The sequence below is a fragment of the Salmo salar genome, chromosome 16 (genome assembly GCF_965601325.2).
Source record: "Salmo salar chromosome 16, fSalSal1, whole genome shotgun sequence".
In the NCBI taxonomy this organism is placed as follows: domain Eukaryota; kingdom Metazoa; phylum Chordata; class Actinopteri; order Salmoniformes; family Salmonidae; genus Salmo; species Salmo salar.
The window spans coordinates 75,450,720-75,476,707 of record NC_138306.1 but is presented as its reverse complement, the minus strand read 5'-3'; positions in this window follow the sequence as shown (position 1 = coordinate 75,476,707).

Genomic DNA, 25,988 nt, shown 5'->3' with positions numbered 1-25,988 from the left:
TCTCTAGCTGATACAATGTGGACAACTGGAACAAATACCTTAATCTAAATGTTGACAAACATCTATTGACTCTTCCTCCTTCCATTTATCCTCTACATCTTAATATCTCCATTCTCTACCATTTGGTTTATGACAGTATTCCATTTGAGTCTATGAATGGCAATTTTCAGTAATAATTCCAATATTTTAATATTTAGTTATTGTTTTTTAGTGCTATAATATTGGTAATACTGCAACATTTAAGGACAAGGCCCTGTGAATGAATTCATGGCCCAGCTAACCTTTCATATAGGCTTAACTGATATTTATTTTATCACCTGAGTTTGTGTTGATGTCAGTGAATACATAAGAGGGTTCTGTGAGGAAGCAGGGTTCTGCCTTGATGTTCAGCCAAGTTGTCAATTAATTCACCCTCACCTGATGAAAGAGGTGTCTACTATAAGAGAGGCAGAGGGAGATGGGGCTAGAGAAGGAGGAGAGAGAGAGAGAGAGAGAGAGGGATAGAGAGAGGGAGAGGGAGAAAAGGAGGAGAGAGAGAGAGGGATAGAGAGAGGCAGAGGGAGAGAGAAGGAGGAGAGAGAGGGAGAGGGAGAGGAAGAGGGAGAGGGAGAGAGAAGGAAGAGAGAGAGAGGGAGAGGGAGAGGGAGAAAAGGAGGAAAGAGAGAGAGAGAGGGATAGAGAGGGAGAGGGAGAGAAGGAGGAGAGAGATGGAGAGGGAGAGAGAAGGAAGAGAGAGAGAGGGAGAGGGAGAAAAGGAGGAAAGAGAGAGAGAGAGAGAGAGAGAGAGAGAGAGAGAGAGAGAGAGGGAGAGCGAGGGAGAGAATAGAGATATTTAAAAAGAGAATCTTCAGAGCGTTAACATAATAAATGATATAGTAATATTTTACACTGAAGTAAATTACCACAGTGATATTACCAGTTCCAAGTTCATGGTTTCCCTTTCTTTTTGGATCATAATGTTCTGTTTATTTTTTTAAGTGTGCTTCATTTGTGATGAGTGTTCCTTTTACCCTCTTGCAGTGATCCAGAGATAGTAGAATTAGAGCCTTGCTCCTTGCAATTAAAACCGTATTAATGGAGGAGTATGTCTGTGCGTAATCTAATTGCAGAACACGTTATGGGAATGATTAATTGATGCAGGCTGTAAATAGTCTAGGAGGCTATAATGATAACACTTTCTGAGAGTGTGGCCCTTACAACTGTGCCACTGATATTTCTAAGTGAAACAATATTCCAAAAGGTTTTAATGCTGTATTGTATGTTTAACAATAAGAATATGACCCATAAACAGTATCACTGCTGTTTCTCAGTAAAATGTCAAATCAGAATCTCCTGGTTTACAAGAACTATCGATTTAGATGTAATTCATTAGAGCTTTGGCAAAACATGATTTACATTTTATTAGAAAATTACATTACACTCTCTTGCCCCAGCAATATTTCCCAAGCATCACAGCCCGGTCTCATAGACTAGACGTAACATAGTAAATGTAAAGACACTCAAATAAGAATCAAATGTTAAATTTGGTATGGTTACATAAGACAGAAGGTTACTTGGACATATAACACAAACTTTTAGCAACCCAAAGGTTGTGTGTTCAAATACTTGCTACTTTTGAGCTACTTTGCAACTACTTAGCATGTTAGCTAACCCTTCCCCTTCCCCTAATCGTAGCCTTAAGCCTACCTTAACCTTAACCCTAACCTTAACCCCTAACCCCTAGTCTAGCTAAAATTAGGCACAACAAATTGGAATTCGTAACATATTGTACAAATTGCAATTCGTAACATGGAATTTTCTTAACATATCATACAAATTGTAGTCCGTAACATATCATACTAAATGGATGATGGACATCTACAAATCAATACCTACCATACGAAACGTAACATATGCAAATTGGAGTGTCCCGGATTTACAATTATTATGTTACGTCTACCCCTGAGTCTAAGTTGAGCATCACTGTGACTAACAACTGTAACTTCAGAACAACAAACAAAGGCTCCTGAAGAAGAAGTTTACCACCAATCAGAGAGAGAGAGACAGGGAGGTAGAGCGAGAGAGAGAGAGACAGGGAGGCAGAGAGAAAGAGAGAGACGGAGGTAGAGAGAAAGAGAGAAACAGGGAGGTAGAGAATGGGGAAGGCAGAGAGGGAGTGCTCTTCACAATATTCCCTCTGGTGAATATATCAATCACAACTCTGTGGTCCATTAATACCGCAAAACCTTCCCTTCATTCATCAACATTTTATTTGGCTTCTTTGACATTGGCGTTGGATGTTTGTGATGAGGCATTTTTCCTGGGACTGGGCGGGCGTGAAGCAGGCAGGCAGGAGGGCGGGAGACAGGACAGATAGCTAGCTGCCAGAGCAGAGCCCAGGTTTGGTTGGTTAGTACAGGGCAGAGGAGAGGAGAGTGGAGGTGGAGTGTGTCATGTCTTTCAGAGAAGCAAAGTAAATGGGTCTTCAATCATTAATCTCCGAGGCCTGATGGAGCAGAGTGGCGAGCCAAGCTGCTGAATGTCTAAATAGGGCCGTGCATGGTGATTTATTATGGAGATCCATGCATTAGAGCCCATGGCCCATCCGTAGCCATTACCACCGGACAGCTAAGGACACCTCTGCCAGGCACCACCCCAGAACATACACTCAGACCTGGGGAGCAAAACAACAAAACACAGGGTGGAGGATGGACACACTGGGAGTGAGACAGATTGATGGTTTTAAGGAAACATTTTTAAATACAAATATGGAGTTCTTTGATCTTAGTATTGTTTCACAGATTTGCATTCAATTTTAGTTGGTCAACATTTTGTCTTGATCCTCTACAATGGGTAACTCATGTGGAGTAAAATGATAATTGGTTGTACATTATGCTGGGGGTGCGTTTGGTTCTGTTCAGCTTCAAACATAATTATTTGGTGTATTTTAATTTACTGTTACTGGACCATATTTTTAACCATGGTGAAGCTAAAACCAAAAAAAAGGTTGAAAAAGGAGTAACCTTTTCAAGTAGTGTGTTTGTGCTTGTCTGCGTCCGTGTGCGTGTCCATGTGCACGTGCACGTACGCATGTGTGTGTGTGAGTGTCAGTACGTGTCAGCGGCTGTGTGTGTGTGAGGCGAGGTGGTCTATTTTGGCCGAGGTAATCCATCCATTGTGTTGGAGTTCTTCATCTGTATCAATTCATTGAAAACACGCCGGCCCCGGGGTCTGTAACTGAGCTGACCCCTCTCCTCCTCTCCTCTCCTGCCACAGCTAGTAGAGAGAGAGAGACCTGCCTGGGACTGGGGGTGCAGGGGGAAGACTGAGGGGGGAGAAGGGGGTTGCTAGCGGACCATGGGAAAACACAGTCCCTCGCCTCTCTATAGCACTTGTTCCACCCCACTTCACCCCACACCCACCCCATGTGTGCCACTTGTCACTGACCCCTGCCACCCCCACTCCACCCCCCCCCCCCCCCCCCCACTCCACCCCCCTATCCCTTTTGAGACTCTCTCTCTGCTGTGTCGAAATTTAACCCCCACAACCTCCTACCCCCTAAACCACCAGCCCCCATTCAGTCCCCCAGGCCCCCATCCCAGACCTCCACACCCCCATGCCCCCATACCCCCAGGCCCCTACCTCCACCTCTTGTGCCCAGAGCCGGTGCAGTGTGCTGGGGCAGAGGCCGTGGCCAGACTCCCGTGTCCAGTCCTCCAGTAGAGGGAAGACTAAAGGACCACAGAATAACACAGTGGATCTCTGTCATTGTCTTTAGGCAGGGAGGCAGGGAGGCAGGGGCCGAGAGGAAGAGGCTTATGGGGAGGTAGAGACTAACACACACACACACACACACACACACACACACACACACACACACACACACACACACACACACACACACATGAACAAACTCTCCCATCTATATGTGCAAACTTTAAGCAGTTAAAATAAAGTAAATGTTTAAAGGTAAGGATTATTACAGCTGTGTGTACCACTCAGACAACATTTTAATTGCTCTACGGTATCCATCCCTTTGCCTACAGTAACTTTCATTAACACCATGAAGGGGATTTGTTTTTACTAAATTAATCATTACCATGGACCATTAAGTTCTCCATTTTCAAATAATTGAGTTTGTCAGCAGTTATTTTCTGTAACTGAAAATCATTCATAATAGCTGCATTGGATACTAATTGAAGAAACAAACACTGGAAGTCTGTCCCAACCCTGTCCTAACAGGCAGGATATGTTGTTGTGGGGATAACCTGCTGCTGTAACAGGCTATACTAAACTAAACACTGATATTCTGATAAACACAGAGTGCTGTAAGACATCCAGAAAGATTTGGGAAAGGAAAAGGGAAGAAGGGGAAAGAGCTGCAACCAGCAGGGGGGAGGTAGGACAAAGGGAAAGGCCCAAGTGAGAGAGAGAGAGAGAAGAGAGAGAGAGAGAGAGAGAGAGAGAGAGAGAGAGAGAAAGAAAGAAGAGAGAGAGAGCTACAGAGACAGCTTCAGAGAGAGCTACAGAGAGAGAGAGCTACACGGAGAGCTACAGAGAGAGCTACATAGAGAGCTACATAGAGAGAGAGAGAGAGAGAGAGAGCTACATAGAGAGCTACAGAGAGAGAGAGAGAGCTACAGAGAGAGCTACAGAGAGAGCTACATAGAGAGAGAGAGCTACATAGAGAGCTACAGAGAGAGAGATAGCTACAGAGAGAGCTACATAGAGAGCTACATAGAGAGAGAGAGAGAGAGAGAGAGAGAGAGAGAGCTACATAGAGAGCTACAGAGAGAGAGATAGCTACAGAGAGAGCTACAGAGAGAGCTACATAGAGAGAGAGAGAGAGAGAGAGAGCTACATAGAGAGCTACAGAGAGAGAGAGAGAGAGAGAGAGAGAGATACATAGAGAGCTACAGAGAGAGAGATAGCTACAGAGAGAGCTACAGAGAGAGAGAGACACATAGAGAGCTACAGAGAGAGAGCTACATAGAGAGCTACAGAGAGAGAGAGCTACATAGAGAGCTACAGAGAGAGAGAGAGAGAGAGAGAGAGAGAGAGAGAGAGAGCTACATAGAGAGCTACAGAGAGAGAGAGAGCTACATAGAGAGCTACAGAGAGAGAGAGAGAGAGAGAGAGAGAGAGAGAGAGAAAAGAGAGAGAGAGAGAGAGAGAGAGAGACAGAGAGCTACATAGAGAGCTACAGAGAGAGAGCTACATAGAGAGGTACAGAGAGAGAGAGAGAGCTACATAGAGAGCTACAGAGAGAGAGACAGAGAGAGAGAGAGAGAGAGAGAGCTACATAGAGAGCTACAGAGAGAGACAGAGACAGAGAGAGAGAGAGAGAGCTACATAGAGAGCTACAGAGAGAGAGACAGAGAGAGAGAGAGAGAGAGAGAGAGCTACAGAGAGAGCTAGAGAGAGTGAATGAGCGAGAGCACTCAGAGAAAATAGAGAGAGTTAGCATGGTTGCACTGCAGGCAGCCTGATCGATCTCATTGGCTTTATGGTGATATATCAACCACTCCCCACTGAAAGGCTGGCTGACTGGGCTGGGTGGATCTCCCCTTGGCTGACTGGGCTGGGTGGATCTCCCCTTGGCTGACTGGGCTGGGTGGATCTCCCCCTTGGCTGACTGGCTGGGTGGATCTCCCCTTGGCTGGGTGGATCTCCCCTTGGCTGACTGGGCTGGGTGGATCTCCCCTTGGCTGACTTGGCTGGGTGGATCTCCCCTTGGCTGACTGGCTGGGTGGATCTCCCCTTGGCTCACTGGGCTGGGTGGATCTCCCCTTGGCTGACTGGGCTGGGTGGATCTCCCCTTGGCTGACTGGCTGGGTGGATCTCCCCTTGGCTGACTGGCTGGGTGGATCTCCCCTTGGCTGACTGGGCTGGGTGGATCTCCCCTTGGCTGACTGGGCTGGGTGGATCTCCCCTTGGCTGACTGGGCTGGGTGGATCTCCCCTTGGCTGGGTGGATCTCCCCTTGGCTCACTGGGCTGGGTGGATCTCCCCTTGGCTGACTGGCTGGGTGGATCTCCCCTTGGCTGACTGGGCTGGGTGGATCTCCCCTTGGCTGACTGGCTGGGTGGATCTCCCCTTGGCTGACTGGGATGGGTGGATCTCCCCTTGGCTGACTGGGATGGGTGGATCTCCCCTTGGCTGACTGGCTGGGGAGAACAGCTATAGGAGAGCTGTGTACTACCACAGTGTCCTGCTGTATCCTGGCCCATCTCAAATCCAGCTGTTAACACTGCAGGTGCAGGTGTCGCATTCTAAACTGTACACTGATGACCTCTCTGTGTGTGTGCAGAATCGGAAAAGGTTCGGATAACCTTTTGTTTGTTTGTGTGTTTACCCCTCTTCCTTCGTTTCCGTTACCTTCCAAGTATTGTGAGGCCCATTTGTCGGGATCTGGGAACCTAGATGTGAACCGTTTTCCACCATTATATTATTCTGTTTAAATTCCTTCCCTTGAAATTACTCTTCTTTCACAGCCACATCCTTCTCTAGGTGTGACAGCAGTATGTGTTGTGTTTTATCTCTCCCAGACAGACTCATAGTTCTCTCCTCCACTCTGTTCCCAGACAGACTCATAGTTCTCTCCTCCACTCTGTTCCCAGACAGACCCATAGTTCTCTCCTCCACTCTGTTCCCAGACAGACCCATAGTTCTCTCCTCCACTCTGTTCCCAGACAGACCCATAGTTCTCTCCTCCACTCTGTTCGCAGACAGACCCATAGTTCTCTCCTCCACTCTGTTCCCAGACAGACCCATAGTTCTCTCCTCCACTCTGTTCGCAGACAGACCCATAGTTCTCTCCTCCACTCTGTTCCCAGACGGACCCATAGCTCTCTCCTCCACTCTGTTCCCAGACAGACCCATAGTTTTCTCCTCCACTCTGTTCCCAGACAGACCCATGGTTCTCTCCTCCACTCTGTTCCCAGACAGACCCATAGCTCTCTCCTCCACTCTGTTCCCAGACAGACCCATAGTTCTCTCCTCCACTCTGGTCCCAGACAGACTCATAGTTCTCTCCTCCACTCTGTTCCCAGACAGACCCATAGTTCTCTCCTCCACTCTGTTCCCAGACAGACCCATAGTTCTCTCCTCCACTCTGTTCCCAGACAGACCCATGGTTCTCTCCTCCACTCTGTTCCCAGACAGACTCATAGTTCTCTCCTCCACTCTGTTCCCAGACAGAGTCATAGTTCTCTCCTCCACTCTGTTCCCAGACAGACCCATAATTCTCTCCTCCACTCTGTTCCCAGACAGACCCATGGTTCTCTCCTCCACTCTGTTCCCAGACAGACCCATAGTTCTCTCCTCCACTCTGTTCCCAGACAGACCCATGGTTCTCTCCTCCACTCTGTTCCCCCTCACCTGCCTGTTTATTTCCCCAGTCTGCTGCTACATGCTGCAACACACTACATGATAAGTAGAGGAGTGGAGGGAACGATGGATCACAGGAAGGGTGAGAGAAATATAAATAAAATGGGTCTCCTCTACAAGGCTGTGCATGTTTGAGGGGTTGAGGGGAGTCACAGACACGCACGCATACACATGCTCAACAACCCTCCACCACCCATTTTTGCAAATTACAACTGCTTTCCTCAGCTGCCTGTGGCCAGTCTGGTTTTCTCTCTAGTTCTGGGGGAGGTGAGTGTGCAAACATGTGTGTAAGTGTCTGTGTGCCTTTGTGCATGTTTGTGTGTGCAGGTGAGTGTGTGTGCGTGTGTGCGTGTGTGTGCGTGAATGTGCGTGCATCTCTGTGTGTGCGTGTGTGTGCGTGTGTGTGTGGAGGTGAGTCATGCTTGGGAGGGTGCATGTTCCACAGGCTTCTTATAGAAAGCGTAGAGGGGGGATTAGCAAAAGTGTCCTAGGACCCTCCAGTTTGGCCCAGTGCCCTCAGCCTAGTGGGGGGGTTGGAGGAGGAGTAGAAGAGGGCTAGAGAGAGAGGGAAGGGAGGAAGGGTGGTTACTGGTTGATTGTCAGTGTCCTGTTAGCTCGGCAGCTGTCCCCTTCTTTCCTCCTCTTCAATGAGGCGCTGAGTGGCAGCAGATCCATTTCACCGTGGAAACGGGGCAACACAAAGCTCTGAAAGCTGCTCTTATGCCACGTCTCCGTATCCCTTTACCTGTTACCCACATTAATTATGCCTCGGTACAGGAGCTGGCCCAGCCGGAGGGAAGCAGACACCGTGGATGGACCCGCAGATACGGCTGGCCTGGCCTGCACTCCTCTTAACCAGAGAGCCTCTCTCTCCCCCTTCTCTCTCTCTCTCTCTCTCTCTCTCTCTCTCTCTCCCCCCCTTCTCCCCCTCTCTCCATCTATTTATCTATCTATCTATCTATCTATCTATCTATCTATCTATCTATCTATCTATCTATCTATCTATCTATCTATCTATCTATCTATCTATCTATCTATCTATCTATCTATCTATCTATCTATCTATCTATCTATCTATCTATCTATCTATCTATCTATCTCTCTCTCTCTCTCTCTCTCTCTCTCTCTCTCTCTCTCTCTTTCTCTCTCTTTCTCTCTCTTTCTCTCTCTTTCTCTCTCTTTCTCTTTCTCTCTCTCTCTCTCTCTCACTCTCACTCTCTTTCTCTCTCTCCCTCTCTCTGTTTCTCTCCCTCTCTCTGTTTCTCTCTCTCTCTCTCTCCCTTCTCTCTCTCTCTCTCCCTCTCTCTTTCTCTCTCTCTCTCTCTCTCTCTCTCTCTCTCTCCCCCTTCTCTCTCTCCCTCTCTCTGTTTCTTTCTCTCTCTTTCCCTTCTCTCTCCCTCTCTCTCCCTCTCTCTCCCTCTCTCTCTCTCTGTTTCTCTCTCTCTTTCCCTTCTCTTTCTCTCTCTCTCTCTTTCTCTCTCTCTGTCTCGCTCTCTTTCTCCCTTCTCTCTCTCTCTCTCCCTCCCTTCTCTCTCTCTCCCTTCTCTCTCTCCCCCTCTCTCTGTTTCTCTCTCTCTATCCTTCTCTCTCTCTCTCTCTCCCTCTCTCTGTTTCCCTCTCTCTCTCTCTCTCCCTTCTCTCTCTCTCTCTCTCTCTCTCTAAAGTACTCACACTTTCTTAGTCACAGTAGAGTGTGTGGAAGGAGGCCAGCCCATGCACACACACACCAAACGCACACCAAACACACGTATATACACACGTAAACACACATGCACACACTCACACAGACACGTCCGTACACACACAGCAAGTTAATCAGTCGTTTTTCTTCTGGGCGAGCAGCGCCACACGTGAGTGACCTCCAGTTGAAGCCCTGGGTTCCTCTGCTGGGCTGTGAACAGTGGAGCATGTCATTCGGATGGGTATGTTGGCAGGAAATCACAGTCACCATGTTCAGGAACTCCATTAAAAAGTACACTGCACGCCTTGATTACTGTGACCAGGCAGTGGAGTGTATGTGCCCCCAACAACCTGCCACACACACACACACACACACCACACACACACACACACACACACACACACACACACACACACACACACACACACACACACACACACACACACACACACACACAGACAACGATGCACAGACACACACACACAGACACACACACTTCCTCTCTATTTGTTAAACGGCCTGAAGTAAATCGTTGACACAGCAGTGGTAAAGCCTCCTTTGTCTGTCCTCTAATGTGTTACAGTGCTCACATTTTAGATGAGATACAATGCAGAAAACACAAACCCCTTGCTGCTAAATCATAAAATAAATTCTTAAACAGACAATAGTAACATGAAAAACACAAGTCATACAAAAACTTAGCAACAATAAGCTGTAGAAATCGAGCATCCAATCGTGTTTACTTGGCATTTACTTCCTGGTTTCCGTTTGCAGAGCAGTGGGTTTCCATGGCTATCAGTCAGCCAATGGCAGGGCTGCTCTGGGTGCAGTGGTGTAGAGAGTCTCTGGGGCGGCCTGTCTTTTTAAACAAGGCCAGACACTTCACAGACAGGGAGTGGGCCAATTAATTCTGCCGGGGGCAATACTCCTAGGTTAGCGTTTGCTTATAGTGATAAATTGGCGCTTTGTATCGTCGGTAAACTACCCAGGTTCCCCTGTTTTCTATAGGGCTGGCAGGTCTATAAATGATGTCACAGGGGTTCATGGTGATTAGTTGGGTGTGCTGCATCCTTTCTCACGGGGTCACCACGCTACTGTCTGTGAAATTAATTAAAACCTGGCCTGGGTCACTGTCCTCGGTGAATGCCAACCAATCGCTAACCAACATCTACGGACGCAGGAGAGGAGTAGTGTGGTAGATCTGTGATGATGCTTTCTGGGTGAGAGAGTTGGGTTGTAGTACGAAGCAAAGACGAATCAAAATAGTGAACAAATAATTATGGATATGTTTTTGGTAGTTCATGATCACCTCTGAGCTGAGGAAGCGTATACTTTGGACATTTGAAAACGTATATATAGCCTCAATATTAGCCTCAATATTCATCAGAATGTGTAAATATATTCATAGCAGAATCCCTATAACTGTGGTGTTAACCCAAGCTCTCACATACTGTAAACTAGGATCACGGATCATCGATTTATATTGACATACAGTAACACACTGAGAACAGTAAGACACTTTTCTGATGCAACTTCTTCACATGAAGAATGAAACTTGTTTTTTTCTAAATCATATCTGGTTGTAAGGAAACAACCTGCATCCTCATCCCCGTTCCCTCCTCTCCTCCTCCTCTCCTCCTCCTCTCCTCCTCCTCTCCTCCTCCTCTCCTCCTGTCTGTCCCTCTTTCCTAATGACTGCTATGCATGACCGTGACCACAAGTAGCCCCTGGTAGTGTACAGCTCCACTTAAGACTGTAGCCATGTGGTCTGAATTTAGACCATTCCTTATCTCTATCTCTCCTCCTGCTTCCCTTCCTCTCTCTGTCTCTCATAAGTGGTTGCACACATGTATCTCCCATCTCCCATCTCTCTCAGAGACTTCAGACAGTGAGTAGCCTGTAGTGTTCTGAACGGAGGGGAAGGACTGGAGAGAGGGAGGGAAAGGTGAGGTCAGGGATATAGAGGGAGCATTTAGGGAAGTATCCTCCTGCTTTTATACCCTTTGTTAAGTTGCTGTAATTTGTGGTCACTAATTCTAAGTATGCCCTCTTTTAGTACCATCAGGTGTGATTGGAAGTCACAGTCACCTCACTGTTTTGTTAGTACGGACAGTGGAAGACAACAAAACAACCTTCACACCGCTTGAGCTGGATCTTTGATTTGTAGATATCAAAGTGTGAGAGATCCTTGTGTTTTCTTGTTTTCCAAGGTCGCCAGGCAGAATAGAGAGGTGTGTTTATGTGTGTGTGTGTGTGTGTGTGTGTGTGTGTGTGTGTGTGTGTGTTGCTACAGAGTTGCCTGATCAGGAGAAAGAGGGATATTTCTTTGAAGTGGAAATCTTTTTAACAGAAGCTGTTGTTAGCGGTGATGTTGGTAACATCTGAAGTTCATCATACGAACTGCTTAGCTGTCACGTCCTGACCAGTATAAGGTTTATTTGTTATTGTAGTTTGGTCAGGACGTGGCAGAGGGTATTTGTTTTATGTGGTTCGGGGTGGTGGTTTATTTAGTAGGGTGTTTGATTTATTATTTCCGGGTTTTTGGGTACTGTTCTATGTTAGTGTATTTCTATGTTCTGTCTAGTCTTTTGTATTTCTATGTTTTGTTTATTGGGGTTGGACTCTCAATTGGAGGCAGGTGTTTTCTCGTTGCCTCTGATTGAGAGTCCTATATATGGGTATGTGTTTGGTTTAGAGTTTGTGGGAGATTGTTCTGTGTATAGCCTTGCGCCTTACCAGCCTGTATATAGTCGTTGTGTTTTCTTTGTGTACCTGTTATTTTTGGTTCTCCTTCTTCACCAAATAAAAGAAGATGAGTGCCCATATTCCTGCTGCGTTTTGGTTCACTTTATCCGACGACAACCGTTACATTAGCATTATCAAACTACAAGTCACACTTACTCATATTATCAGTATGATAAGTCATATTATTAATTGTATTACACTGTATGAATAATATAAATAATTAGGTATAAGTCATTTACTGCAGGACTTGTTATAATATATAAATCATGAACAACCGACCGTAAACGTGCATTAAATCGATGTAATAATAAAGTAACGATATGATAATACACCAGTACAGTGTTATACTCATTACAAATCATGAAAAACACACTTTATACATACACATATTTACTTGATTTGAAACATTTTCTAAAATCTATGTAGTCTTTATAAGTCGTTTGAAAGCACACCTTCCAATGAAGTGCTTTTGTGGTTTTGTGGTACTCCATTGAGGCTGAAGCGGGAGTAGATGTGATTTCTCCTGTCTGTCTGTCTGTCGGTCGGTTAGTAAGGAAGGATACCCAGGGGTTTCCTCTCTAGAGGACTCAGACAGTGTCACTCCCTTTCTACTGAAAACTGTGCTGTCTCCACCGTACAGTATAATGACTTGCTTTCAGATGGACTGTCACTATGACTACAGTACAGTAGGCTGTAGCAGAATACCAGGTATGTTTAAAATCTGTTTTCTTGTATGAGGACATATTCAACATTTTCCTATTTTTAAGTATTTTGAGGCTTAGAAACGGGGGTGAATATCAGTGTCCATTTGGAGGGGTGGTATATTGTTAGACCAACATATTCTTACATCCACTATTTGGGCAATTCTAAGAGCAGTGTCATGTGGTGTGTCACAGACAAACCAGATAAATATAATGGTCCTCTCCACTGTCTCCTTAACTGAGGTATACATCCAACAATAGATAGATAGACTATTTTCTCAACTGGTTAAACAGAGAAGTAGTGTTTTCTGAGGCCGTGATGCCAGATTGACGGCTTCCCCTCTAGCGACACCAAACTCTGTCTTTTGTAGACTTTTAACACGGTGAATTTGTCAATCGAGTCAGTCGCCTGAACAACGTTTTTCTTTGTGGGTCCCGGGCTTTAAAAGGGTGCCAAGCAAGCTGCACGGACCAAGGGTTTAAAAAAGGCACAATGAGCTGTGAAGAACCTGGCTACCTGTGAGACAAAGCCAGGGGCAGGCGGGAAGAAACGTCCAAGAAAAGAGAAAAGGAGAGGGGGGGGGTACAAAAAAAAGTGTCACCAGCTGACACTCCATCCCCTCTATTCCCCGGCCAATTCTACTGAGTCCTTGGAGTGAGGGGCGGGCATCTCTGGTCATGAGAGAGAGTGACAGAGAGAAAGGAAGATGGAAAGGGAGGTAGAGAGAGCAGGGGAAAGGGAGGGGGGGAGAGCCTTGAATTCTTGTCATCAGCTCCTTCACCATGAATAGACCTAATGAATGGTAGTAAGTGTTAGGATCCATGGTCCGCTCTATCAAGGCAGGTAATACCGCCCCGATTTAATTGGCAGCAGGTATTGGAAGCCTGTATTATTTTAATTGGTTAGGGGTTCTCTCTAAATGCTAAAGACAAAGTATAATGCCCAGATTGTGCGGCACAATGGCGTTTAGAAGGGAATTGTATGCATTCGCTAATCTGCCGAGGAATGAGGCAATTCTGAACAATTTTCTCAGTGAAACCAGCTGCAGAATGCTTGTCCCTTTTGTTCCCCCTTGGGAAAATGTAAGATTGAAACAGAAAATACCTTTACCCGGGCAATCATGTGCCACGTGTAGAAAGCGGATACAGCAGCGAAGGATTAAAGAAAGAGGGGATCTTTGAAGAAAGGATGGAGAGAGAGATAAAGCCGGGCTGAAAGTAGGGCCTGTCACGGTCGCCAACGGAGGAATAAAGTGATGACATTTACAGTGACAGACGAGACTGGAGAGAGAAAAAGAGAGAGAGAGAGAGAGAGAGAGAGAGAGAGAGAGAGAGAGAGAGAGAGAGAGAGAACTGGCCGGTGTTTAGCTGGAGGAATTTAATATTTAAAAGACACGGGCTGTGATAATTAAAAGTGGACACGTCTTTAGTAGAGTTGGGGCCTGTCATTAATAATGACAGAGGGAGAGCAGGTATCTGTTGGATCTTAACGAACCACAGAACAGTCCGGGAAGCTCACATGAAGCAGACCTGCTTGGGATACAGTCATAGCCTATGGGGATGCATGTTTTCAAGGATTGTGATCAAAGTGGACAACAACAAAGTGGTGACAAACAACATACTGTTGCAATTATCACACAACATATGAATCAATCAATTACTTAGTAAATTAATATATTACAAGTCATTCTGTCTAAGAAGTGGGATAAAACCAAAGAGAATGATCCAAGTTAAAATACCCCAACAAGGAAACAACAGGATAGCCAGTGGGTCTCTTTATATTGATGCTCTGTCAAGCGTTGCGTAACATTTTGGTCGCCACGCGGCGGCCAGCATCAAGTGACCTCAACCACGGGACAGGAAGTGTTTACCAGCACGCCGTCACATTAACCCAACATGCATTGGGGTGGCATGTTCAGTGTTCTGTGGATCATCGCCAGAAGAAAATGGAAAAGAGACGAGCCAACAGCAGAGTGGGTAAAGTGGAGGGGGAATATCCATCAAGGCTTCCACCAGGGGCCGTGTACCAGTGTTAAAACTCTCTCTCTCTCTCTCTCTCTCTCTCTTTCTCTCTCTCTCTCTCTTTCTCTCCCTCTCTTTCTCTGTGTCTCTCCTTCTCTGTGTCTCTTTATCTCTCGCTGTCTCTTTATCTCTCGCTGTCTCTTTCCCTTTTTCTTTCTCTGTGTGTTGGGGAGTCTAGAAGAGTGGAGGGGGTAGGGGTAAGGGGGAAGGAGGGGGACCTTAGCGGTACAGTAATTGCGCCCGTGAAGTGAGAATGATTGCTTTTTATTGTCCTTTGTCCCGACAGGTTGGAGCGGCGTAGGTATTACATATCCTGTGAATGTTGAAGGGAGAGGGGAAGAGGAACAAAACGTCTGAGGAAAGTTAGACTGTCGGGCTGGGCCCTCTCTCTCCTGACTGACTGACTCAGGTGGGTTTCACATTCAGCCTGAATGCCGAGGGAGATGGAAGATAGCAGGCTCTCTCTCCTCTCTCTTTGCTCTCTTTGCTCTCTTTGCTCTCTCTCCTCTCTCTCCGCTCCCTCCTCTCTCTGCTCTCTCTCTCTCTCTCTCTCTCTCTCTCTCTCTCTCTCTCTCCCTCTCTCTCTCTCTCTGGCCCTGTAGCGATCTCATAGAGAGTGCACTGCAGTTCATTATCAGTACACTGCAGCACACCGTGGTACTTGTCATTGGAGTTCACTGTGTTCAAGTCATGCTTTCTCTATAGCAGTTGCGGTCGGTGCCGTTTAAGATGAGGGAGGACAGTTTAATTTTTATTTTTTATTACAGCATAATGGATGGCTGTCATTGATATTCCATTCACTGTAACATTGACAGGTTTAGGCTACTACATGATACTCTAATTTGCCTGTACCCATCATGAGGTTGGAGTAATCAGGGTGACATACAGCTACACATTCAACAGCGCCTTGAACACTCTTGCCTGCATCTAGCTGATCGGGGGTGTAATCATTAGTCCAAACATTAGTCAAAAGCAAGTTTTGATTGGACACATTCAGGTAAGTCCATCCCCATTTAAGAAACGTTTTGCTAAATAATCAGTGGAATGAATGCACCCCTGATCACCCGCACACACAGTTCACTTTCATAGCAGCCACATACAGCATCATCACTTTCCTTGTTGTATAATTCCTTCTCATATCTACGCGCTCTTCTCCTCTCTCCTTTTCCCGTCGCTTGTGGACTTCAGTGCACAATGCAACAGCTGTCTGTGACCAGGTGGAAAAACCTCTCCAAGCCAAAACTTCATTCCATAAACGTTATTCTTTAAGGTTGCAGCCCCTATCATCGCCGAGTCTATCTCTCCCCTTTTTATCTCTCTCCTTCCCATTGCTTGGAAGGCAGCCACGGTGAGTCCTTTATTTATAGGGGGAGATCAAGCTGATCATAATTGTTATAGGCCAATTTCTACCTTGCCCTGTTCATCAAAAGTGTTGGAAAAACTTGTCAATAATCAACTGACTGGCTTTGTTGATGTCTATGTATTCTCTCTGGTCTGCAATCTGGTTTCCACTCAGGTTATGGATGTGTCACTGCAACTTTAAAGGTCCTAAATGATGACACCATTGCGCTTGATTCTAAGCAATGTTGTGCTTCTATGTTTATTGACTTAGCCAAAGCTTTTGATACGGTAGACCATTCCATTCTTGTGGGTCGGCTAAGGAGTATTGGTGTCTCTGAGGGGTCTTTGGCCTGGTTTGCTAACTACCTCTCTCATAGAGCAAGTAGAACCTGGAACGAGCTGCAAAAAACACTCAAACTGGACAGTTTTCTCTTCATTTAAAGACTCAATCATGGACACTCTTACTGACACTTGTGGCTGCTTCACGTGATGTATTGTTGTCTCTAGCTTCTTGCCCTTTGTGCTGTTGTCTGTGCCCAACAATGCTTGTACCATGATTGTGCTGCTGCCATGTTGTGCTGCTGCCATGTTGCTACCGTGTTGTTGTCATGTTGTGTTGCTACCGTGGTGTGTTATCATGTGTTGCTGCCATGCTGTGTTGTTGTCTTAGGTCTCTTTATGTAGTGTTGTGCTGTCTCTCTTGTCGTGATGTGTGTTTTGTCCTACATTTTATTTTGAATCCCTGCCCCTGTCCCCGCAGGAGGCCCTTTGCCTCTAGGTAGGCCGTCCTTGTAAATAAGAATTTGTGCTTAACTGACTTGCCTAGTTAAATAAAGGTAAAACCCAAAATAAATAAATAACCGCAACACACAGCCTAGATCGTTGTCTCCATATTAGTTAATGTCATAGTCAACATGGCTACCAGATCTAATGGGTTAGCAGATACATACACTAACGTCAGTGGTGGAAAAAGTACTCAATAGTCATACTTGAGTAAAAGTAAAGATACCTAAATAGAAAATGACTCAAGTAAAAGTGAAAGTCACCCAATAAAATACTACTTGAGTAAAAGTCTAAAAGTATGCTTTAAATATACTTAAGTATCAAAAGTAGTATCAAAAGTAAATGCAATTGCTAAAATATAAAGTATTAAGCAAATCAGAGGCACCATTTTCATTTTTTTTTAATGGATTTATGGATAGCCGGGGCACACTCCAACAGTCAGACATAATTTAGAAACCAAGCACATCTGTTTAGTGAGTCCGCCGGATCAGAGCCAGTAGGGATGACCAGGGATGTTCTTTTGATAAGTGCGTGAATTGGACCATTTTCCTGTCCTGCTCAGCATTCAACATGTAATGAGTACTTTTGGGTGTCAGGGAAAATGTATTGAGTAAAAAGTACATTATTTTCTTTAGGAATGAAGTAAAAGTAAAAGTTGTCAAAAAATATAAGTAGTAAAGTACAGATACCCCCCAAAAACGACTTAAGAAATACTTTAACCGTTTACTGCAGTGGGCTGAATCAGGGTCACACAGAGTGTTTCTTGGTAGTCTTAACCAAATCTACTTTGAAACAAAAGTATACACCTCAGACACATGGTTGTGGGCTTAAAAAGAAGAAGACTGTCACGACTTCCGCCAAAGTCGGGTCCTCTCCTTGTTCGGGTGGCACTTGGCGCTCGGCGTCGCCGGTCTTCTAGCCATCATTGATCCACTTTTCATTTTCCATGTGTTTTGTCTTGTTTTTCCTCACACCTGGTTTCAATTCCCTCAATTACTTGTTGTCTATTTAACCCTCTGTTCCCACCATGTCTTTGTGTGAGATTGTTTATTGTAAGTGCTTGTGCACATGTTGACTGGTGCGCGACGGGTTTTGTACCCATGTCCTGTTACTTTTATGCCGTTGGTTTTGCTATTAAACTGCTTCGGCTATTACTTAGTTCTGCTCTCCTGCATCTGACTTCCCTGCCACCGGTTACGCACCCCTTACAGAATCTCACACCCAACATATGGAGTCAGCAGGAGCAGGTGCCCCTGGAATAGGGGTGGAGGAGCGCGTCCGGGAGCATGCTGCGATGCTCCACCATCTCGGCGCCGCCATGGACCGCGTTGTCCAAAATATGGACCGCTGGGAGAGACAGGGAGTTTCTCCAACGCCTCCATCAGCGCAACCAGGGTCTCCACTACTTGCCCCCCCTTCACCCGGTCCGAGTGGGATTTGTCTCGCCCTTCCCCGGGAGTATGATGGGACGGCTGCATGCTGCCAGGGCTTCCTGTTGCAGCTCGACCTCTACCTGGCAACCGTTCACCCGGCTCCTTCAGGTCATGAGAAGGTGTCCGCCCTCGTCTCGTGCCTCTCTGGGAAAGCCTTGGAGTGGGACAACGCCGTATGGGGAGAAGGAGATGCAGCGCTGGACCATTTTGAGGATTTCACCCGCCGCTTCTGGGCAGTCTTCGACCATCCACGAGGGTAGAGTGGCGGGTGAACGTCTCTTCCATCTGAGGCAGGGGACGAGGAGCGCCCAGGAGTTCATCATGGATTTTCGGACCCTGGCCGCCGGATGGAACGATAGGGCCCTGATCGATCACTATCGCTGCAGTTTGCGCAAGGACGTCCGTCGGGAGTTGGCCTGCAGGGACACCACCCTCACCTTCGATCAGCTGGTGGACCTGGCCATTCGGCTGGACAACCTGCTGGCCACCCGCGGACGTCCAGATTGGGTTCTGTCGGTTCCATCCCCCAGCACCACTGCTTCAGTGCCCATGGAGCTGGGAGGAGGTTCTGGCTCGTGCACCATCTGTGGCCGCAGAGGTTACACTGCCGGTCGGTGCCAGATTGGTTCCTCTGGGGATCGAGGCAGTAGGCAGGGCACTCTGGCTTCATCCCAGGTGAGCCGGCACCCTTCTCACCCAGAGCCCTCTGTTGCACACATGTTTTTGTATGTTTCTTTCCCTGAGTTTTCCCCGCATTCCCAGCATAAGGCGCTTGTCTATTCAGAATTTTATAGACAGATCGTTCGCCCTTAGTTTAGGGATCCCCATTGTTCCCGTGGCTGTGCCCTTCCTCTTTCACGCCTTAGACAGTCGACCATTAGGGTCAGGGTTGATTAGGGAGGCCACCGCTCCTCTGGGTATGGTGACGCAGGGGAGTCACAAGGAGAGAATCAGTCTCTTCCTCATTGACTCTCCTGCGTTTCCCGTGGTGCTAGGCCTACCCTGGTTAGCTTGTCATGACCCCACTGTTTCTTGGCAACGGAGGGCTCTCACGGGGTGGTCGCGAGAGTGCTCGGGGAGGTGTTTAGGGGTTTCCATTGGTGCTACTACGGTGGAAAGTCCAGACCAGGTCTCCACTGTGTGCATTCCCCCTGAATATGCCGATTTGGCTCTCGCCTTCTCCAAAAAGAAGGCGACTCAATTACCACCCTATCAACGGGGTGATTTTGCGATAAATCTCCTGGTAGACGCTGCACTTCCCAGGAGTCACGTGTATCCCCTCTCACAGGCGGAGACGGCGGCTATGGAAACATATGTCTCTGAATCCCTGTGTCAGGGTACATTAGGTCCTCCATTTCACCCGCCTCCTCGAGTTTCTTTTTTGTGAAGAAGAAGGAGGGAGGTCTGCGTCCGTGTATTGACTACCGAGACTTAAATCAGATCACGGTGAGGTACAGTTACCCGCTACCTCTTATCGCCACAGCGATTGAGTCAATGCAAGGGGCGCGCTTCTTCACCAAACTAGATCTCAGGAGTGCTTACAACCTAGTGTGTATCTGGGAGGGAGACAAGTGGAAGACGGCATTCAGAACAACCTCAGGGCACTATGAGTACCTCATCATGCCGTACGGGTTGATGAATGCTCCATCAGTCTTCCAAGCCTTTGTAGACGAGATTTTCAGGGACCTGCACGGGCAGGGTGTAGTGGTGTATATTGATGACATTCTGATATACTCCGCTACACGCGCAGAGCATGTGTCCTTGGTGTGCAGGGTGCTTGGTCGGCTGTTGGAGCATGACCTGTTGTCACGACTCCTACCGAAGGTAGCTCCCCCTCCTGCTCGGGAGGCGCTCGGCGGTTGTCGTCACCGGCCTACTAGCTGCCACTGATTCCCTTTTTTCCCCCTTTCCGTTTATTGTTTGCACCTGTTTTTGTTTGGGCTGATTAGCTGGGCTATTAGCTAGCCAGTAGGCCCGCCTGCTCTGTGTGCGGGATTATTGATCTGTGTGTTGCTTATGTACACGCTCATTGTGTTTATGGTGCTAGTGCGTGTTTTGCGCCGACTATTTTCTGTCCCCTGTGTTTGGGGCACTTTGGTTTTGTGTGCGCTCTGGATCGCTGTTAAGGTGGCTTGTGTTCGCCGTTGTGTTCACCTCTTACATCTAGGCGTTCCGCCAGCGGAACCCCTAGCCAATGGGATCGCATGGCGCGAAATACAAAAACCTCAAAAATCCAATCATTTCAATTTTTCAAACATACGACTATTTTACACCATTTGAAAGATAAACCTCTCCTGAATCCAACCACGTTGTCCGATTTCAAAAAGGCTTTACAGTGAAAACAAAACATTAGATTATGTTAGGAGAGTACATAGACCAAAATAACCACACAGCCATTTTCCAAGCAAGCATATATGTCAATAAAACCCAAAACACAGCTAAATAAAGCACTAGCCTTTGATGATCTTCATTAGATGACACTCCTAGGACATTATGTTATACAATACATTTATGTTTTGTTCAATCAAGTTCATATTTATATCCAAAAACAGCTTTTTACATTGGCGCGTGATGTTCAGAAAATGTATTCCCACCAAAAACTTCCGGTGAATTTACAAAAATACTCATCATAAACGTTGACAAAATACATAACAATTATTAAAAAAATTATAGATACAGAACTCCTTTATGTAATCGCTGTGTCAGATTTTAAAATAGCTTTTCGGCGTAAGCACATTTTTCAATATTCTGAGTACATAGCTCGCCATCCTGGCTATGTCCAAATACATCAGTTTTGTTCGTGCGTTCAGATCACTATCCAAAGGGTAACGCGCGAGCGCATTTCGAGACACAAAAAGTCAAAATGTTCCATTACCGTACTTAGAAGCTGGTCAAACGCTGTTTAAAATCAATTTTTATGGTATTTTTTACGTAAAATTGCAATAATATTCCAACCGGACAATAGTGTATTCATTCAAGGAGGAAAAGAAAAAACAGCATTCTCGTGGGAACGCGCATATCCAATCTCTTTGTCCCCAGGCAGTACGGTACGTTTGCAGTGGTCGGCTGAGGCGGACAGGACTTTTGGTCACCTGAGGGCTTTGTTTACCTCGGCTCCCGTGCTTGCCCATCCGGATCCCTCTTTGGCGTTCATAGTGGAGTGGTTTATGTTTTCTCCTGCTCGGTGTGCGCCCAGTGCTAGGCTCCTAGTCACCTGCCCAGAGGGAAGATACACCCCTTACCCATTCCACAGCGGCCTTGGTCGCCCCTGTCGGTGGATATTCTTACCGACCTCCCCCCTCACAGGGAAACTTCCCGATCCTGGTCGTTGTGGATCGGTACTCTAAGTCCTGCCGTCTCCTCCCTCTGCCCGGTCTCCCTACGGCCTACAGACTGTGGAGGCCTTGTTTACGCACGTCTTCCGGCACTACAGGGTGCCTGAGGATATAGTGTCTGATCGAGGTCCCCAGTTCACTTCGAGGGTCTGGAAGACGTTCATGGAACGTCTGGGGGTCTCGATCAGTCTTACCTCTGGGTTTCATCCCGAGAGTAATGGGCAGGTGGAGAGAGTGAACCAGGATGTGGGCAGGTTTCTGCGGTCGTATTGCCAGGATCGGCCGGGGGAGTGGGCAGCGTTCGTGCCCTGGCTCAGAACTCGCTCCACGACTCTGCCACTCCTCCACTAACCTCTCCCCCTTCCAGTGCGTACTGGGGTACCAGCCGATTCTGGCGCCTTGGCATCAGAGTCAGACCGAGGCTCCTGCGGTGGACGACTGGTTCAGGCGCACGGAGGAGACATGGGACGCCGCCCATGTTCACCTCCAGCGGGCCATGCTGCGCCAGAAAGCCAGCGCAGACCGTCACCGCAGTGAAGCCCCGGTGTTCGCACCGGGGGACCGGTCTGGCTCTCGACCCGGAACCTGCCCCTCCTCCTGCCCTGCCGGAAGCTGGGTCTACAGTTTGTGGGGCCTGAGGAGAGTGAACGAGGTTGTCACGACTGTCACGACTTCCGCCGAAGTCGGGTCCTCTCCTTGTTCTGGCGGAGCTCGGCAGTCGGCGTTGCCGGTCTTCTAGCCATCATCGATCCACTTTTCATTTTCCATGTGTTTTGTCTTGTTTTTCCTCACACCATACTATTACTTAGTTCTGCTCTCCTGCGTCTGACTTCCCTGCCACCGGTTACGCACCCCTTACAAAGACACCTGCACCATGTCAGATATAGAGTTGAAATGTATTACATTTTGAGTTTTGCATCCCAATATTACACTCTATATACACAACCACCACAAAAGTTTTAGAACACCTACTGATTTAAGGGTTTTTCTTTATTTTCACTATTTTCTACATTGTAGAATAATAGTTGTCATGATGTTGGCCTGTGGGTAAGGTTTATGACCCCCCCATAAATACCTTTCTCCCTTTCCTCTCTTAACTCTACTGAAGGACTCTTGAAAAGCCTTTGTTAAACATAGAGAGTCGGGGAACATCAAAAGGTGGGGGGGAAAGGAACCATATTTCGGTAATCCAACCAGTTGAAAATATGCATTGGTACTTAATGAATATGATGTCAGTTCGGTTGTCATCTGAGACATTATGACTGATGACAGGACGACATAAACTGTATATGGAAAAGTCTACACATTCTAGTTATCAGATTCACATGGAATTGTTGTGCAATTTAAATGTTTAAATGTGAAACTATTTGTGAAAAGATTAAATGTAATTTTAGCTTCCAGAATTGGGTTTTCATAAGGTTAGAGCTCTGCTCAATCAGTGGCCCGCCCCTGTGAAGAGACATTGGTTATAAACTATGAAACACACCCTTCTCTCCCTCCACTATATAAGCCCTTGACGAAAATGTCACATCCTGTTCCGAGTACGCGAGGCCTGCAGCCTCTGCGTTAAAAGGGTGAATAACTTGCTGTTCCGGGTACATTAGGGCGACGGTCCAATGTCAGAAGGATTCAGATAATAAGCTGTTCCGAGGACGTGAGGACGACGGTTCCACGTTAAAAGGACTAACATGTCAACTAAAGAACTAAGCCAACCTCAGCGTGAGCTTTGGTTGCGAATGGTATGATCTTTGAACTCTTATTCACTACAGAAGTGATACCTGCTAGCCGTTAAGTTAGCAGCGGCCGCTGTAAACGTGGACTAGGAAAGGACGGACAAAGGATCTCTTCTAACAAACAACACGACACTGCCAAGTATCCATTTTACCACCAGAGACATCCTTCCGAGGACAGGAAGATCTCTGTTGGGCAACACGGTCAGCATCTACGACCGACCTACCGAAGCGCATCTCAGAGTAAATATTTATTGCATTTTCCTTTTCCAAATGGGCGGTAATTTAGAATGCATAAGATACTGTATTTACGATAGCATAGCTTCTCCCTTTGTTCCTCAGTCTTCCCGCTCTTTCACTCAAACCCAACCCCCTTTCCTTTGTGTAACCAGCTGTCATGTCGGCTCCGTCCACCAGGGTCGTTTTCTGTATGACATAATTTGCATTCTGTGTATATGTAATTCTGTGTGATTATTTAGGTATTTAGTAAATAAATAATTAAACCAAAGTTTGTATTGCTGATTCAACTTGTTAGCCAGGGTTCGTGAAGATAACCAAGAATTTACAACTTTCAGATGAGACTGAAATAAGATGACGATTAATATTGACTGCTATAGTCCATACCCTATACTCTATAGTCCATACTCCATACCCTATACTCCATACCCTATACTCCATAATCCGTACTCCATACCCTATACTCCATACCCTATACTCCATACCCTATACGCTATAGTCCATACTCATTTTACATTTACATTTTAGTCATTTAGCAGACGCTCTTATCCAGAGCGACTTACAGTAGTGAACGCATACATTTCATATAATTTCATACATTTTTTACTCCATACTCCATACTCCATAGTCCATACTCCATAGTCCATACTCCATACCCTATACTCCATACCCTATACTCCATAGTCCATACTCCATACCCTATACTCCATAGTCCATAGTCCATATTCCATACCCTATACTCCATAGTCCATACTCCATACCCTATACTCCATACCCTATAGTACGTACTCCATAGTCGATAGGCCATACTCCATAGTACATACTCCATAGTCCATACTCCATACTCCATAGTCCATAGTCCATACTCCATAGTCCATACTCTATATTCCACAGTCCATACTCAATAGCCCATACTCCATAGTCCATAGTCCATAGTCCATACTCCATAGTCCATACTCCATACCCTATACTCCATAGTCCATAGTCCATAGTCCATAGTCCATAGTCCGTACTCCATACCCTATACTTCATTGTCCATACTCCATACCCTATACTCCATACCCTATAGTCCATACTCCATAGTCCATACTCCATGGTCCATACTCCATACTCCACAGTCCATACTCCATACCCTATACTCCATAGTCCATTCTCCATAACCTATACCCTATACCCCATTGTCCATACTCCACACCCTGTACTCCGTAGTCAATACTCCATACTCCATAGTCCATACTCCATACTCCATACTCCATAGTCCATAGTCCATAGTCCATAGTCCATACCCTATACTCCATAGTCCATACTCCATACCCTATACCCTATACCCCATAGTCCATAGTCCATACCCTGTACTCCGTAGTCCATACTCCAATAAATCTCATATTCTGTTTAGTTACGTGCAAACGACAGCATTACAGATGCAACGAGGGAAAAAATCACATATTGTTTGGATCCCAAATTTCTCTCAACAAAACGCACTCTGTGCTTTATTGCCGGAGTTTTCCTGTATAAATATGTGGCTATTGTATATGAATTGGAATAGCTGAGTGGATCCCTGGGATAGCTACTATTCAGACATACCCCATGGCGCCATCCCAAATGGCACCCTATTTCCTATATAGTGTACTACTTTTAACCAGGGCCCATAGGACTATGGTCAAAAGTAGTTCACTCTATAGGGAACAGGGTGCCATTTGGGATACATCCTATAACAATGTGTTTTGTTATGAAATGGTGCCTGTATTTTTTTCTATCTCATGGAGATGGATATGGAGAAACTCCCAGTCATGAATATTATAGAGTGGAGTCAGTGATGTGCACAGAAAGTAATCCTGGGAAGACCACTTTACATTACTGTGGTATTATTACGCTGTAACCATGTGGAAATAACTCATGTAATTACCTCGTAACCAGATATGTAAGTACAATTAGTTCTATGGTACCTACCACCGTTACTTCAGGTCTAAGTAATTGCAAAAGGTGGGGTGAAGAAATGGTAAGTACTTTGTAGTTACATGTAGTGTAATTGATAGCCGGTTGCGTTTTAATTCAGGCAGTTATTCTAATGTAGTAACACTGACCCTAATATGTAATGACATACCCTGGGTTCTGTGTAACATACACCGGCCTGTCTACTCAGTTACTCCACACAATATAAGCACTCACGTCATTCTTTCTGGAAAATCACCGTTGACCAACGACAAAAGCACACAATCGACGTCGCTGCAATCTGTTAAATGAAAACATTGCTAGACAACTCGAGTAAGATTTTCACTCTGCAATCACACATCAGCAGAATCCGAACTGGGTGCACAGCAGTAGGAGAATGTGTGATCTCCCTCTACCCTTCATTCCTCGTGTCAAAACAAAGCTTTGGCATGTGGTTGCAATTTTCACAGGTTGCTCTCTCATTCCTCCCCACCTCCTACTCTGTCATTAACTGCACATGTAGCTTTCAATTAGATCTTTATCAATCAGGTATTTGTCACTTTTAATGAAACATTATTTCACACCTGGCTTGAGGAGAGTCTGCCCTACAGATGTATTTTATTTTAGAATAACCATATCTTCTGTTCATACGAAACACTCCAAATGGTGTTATTTCATTAG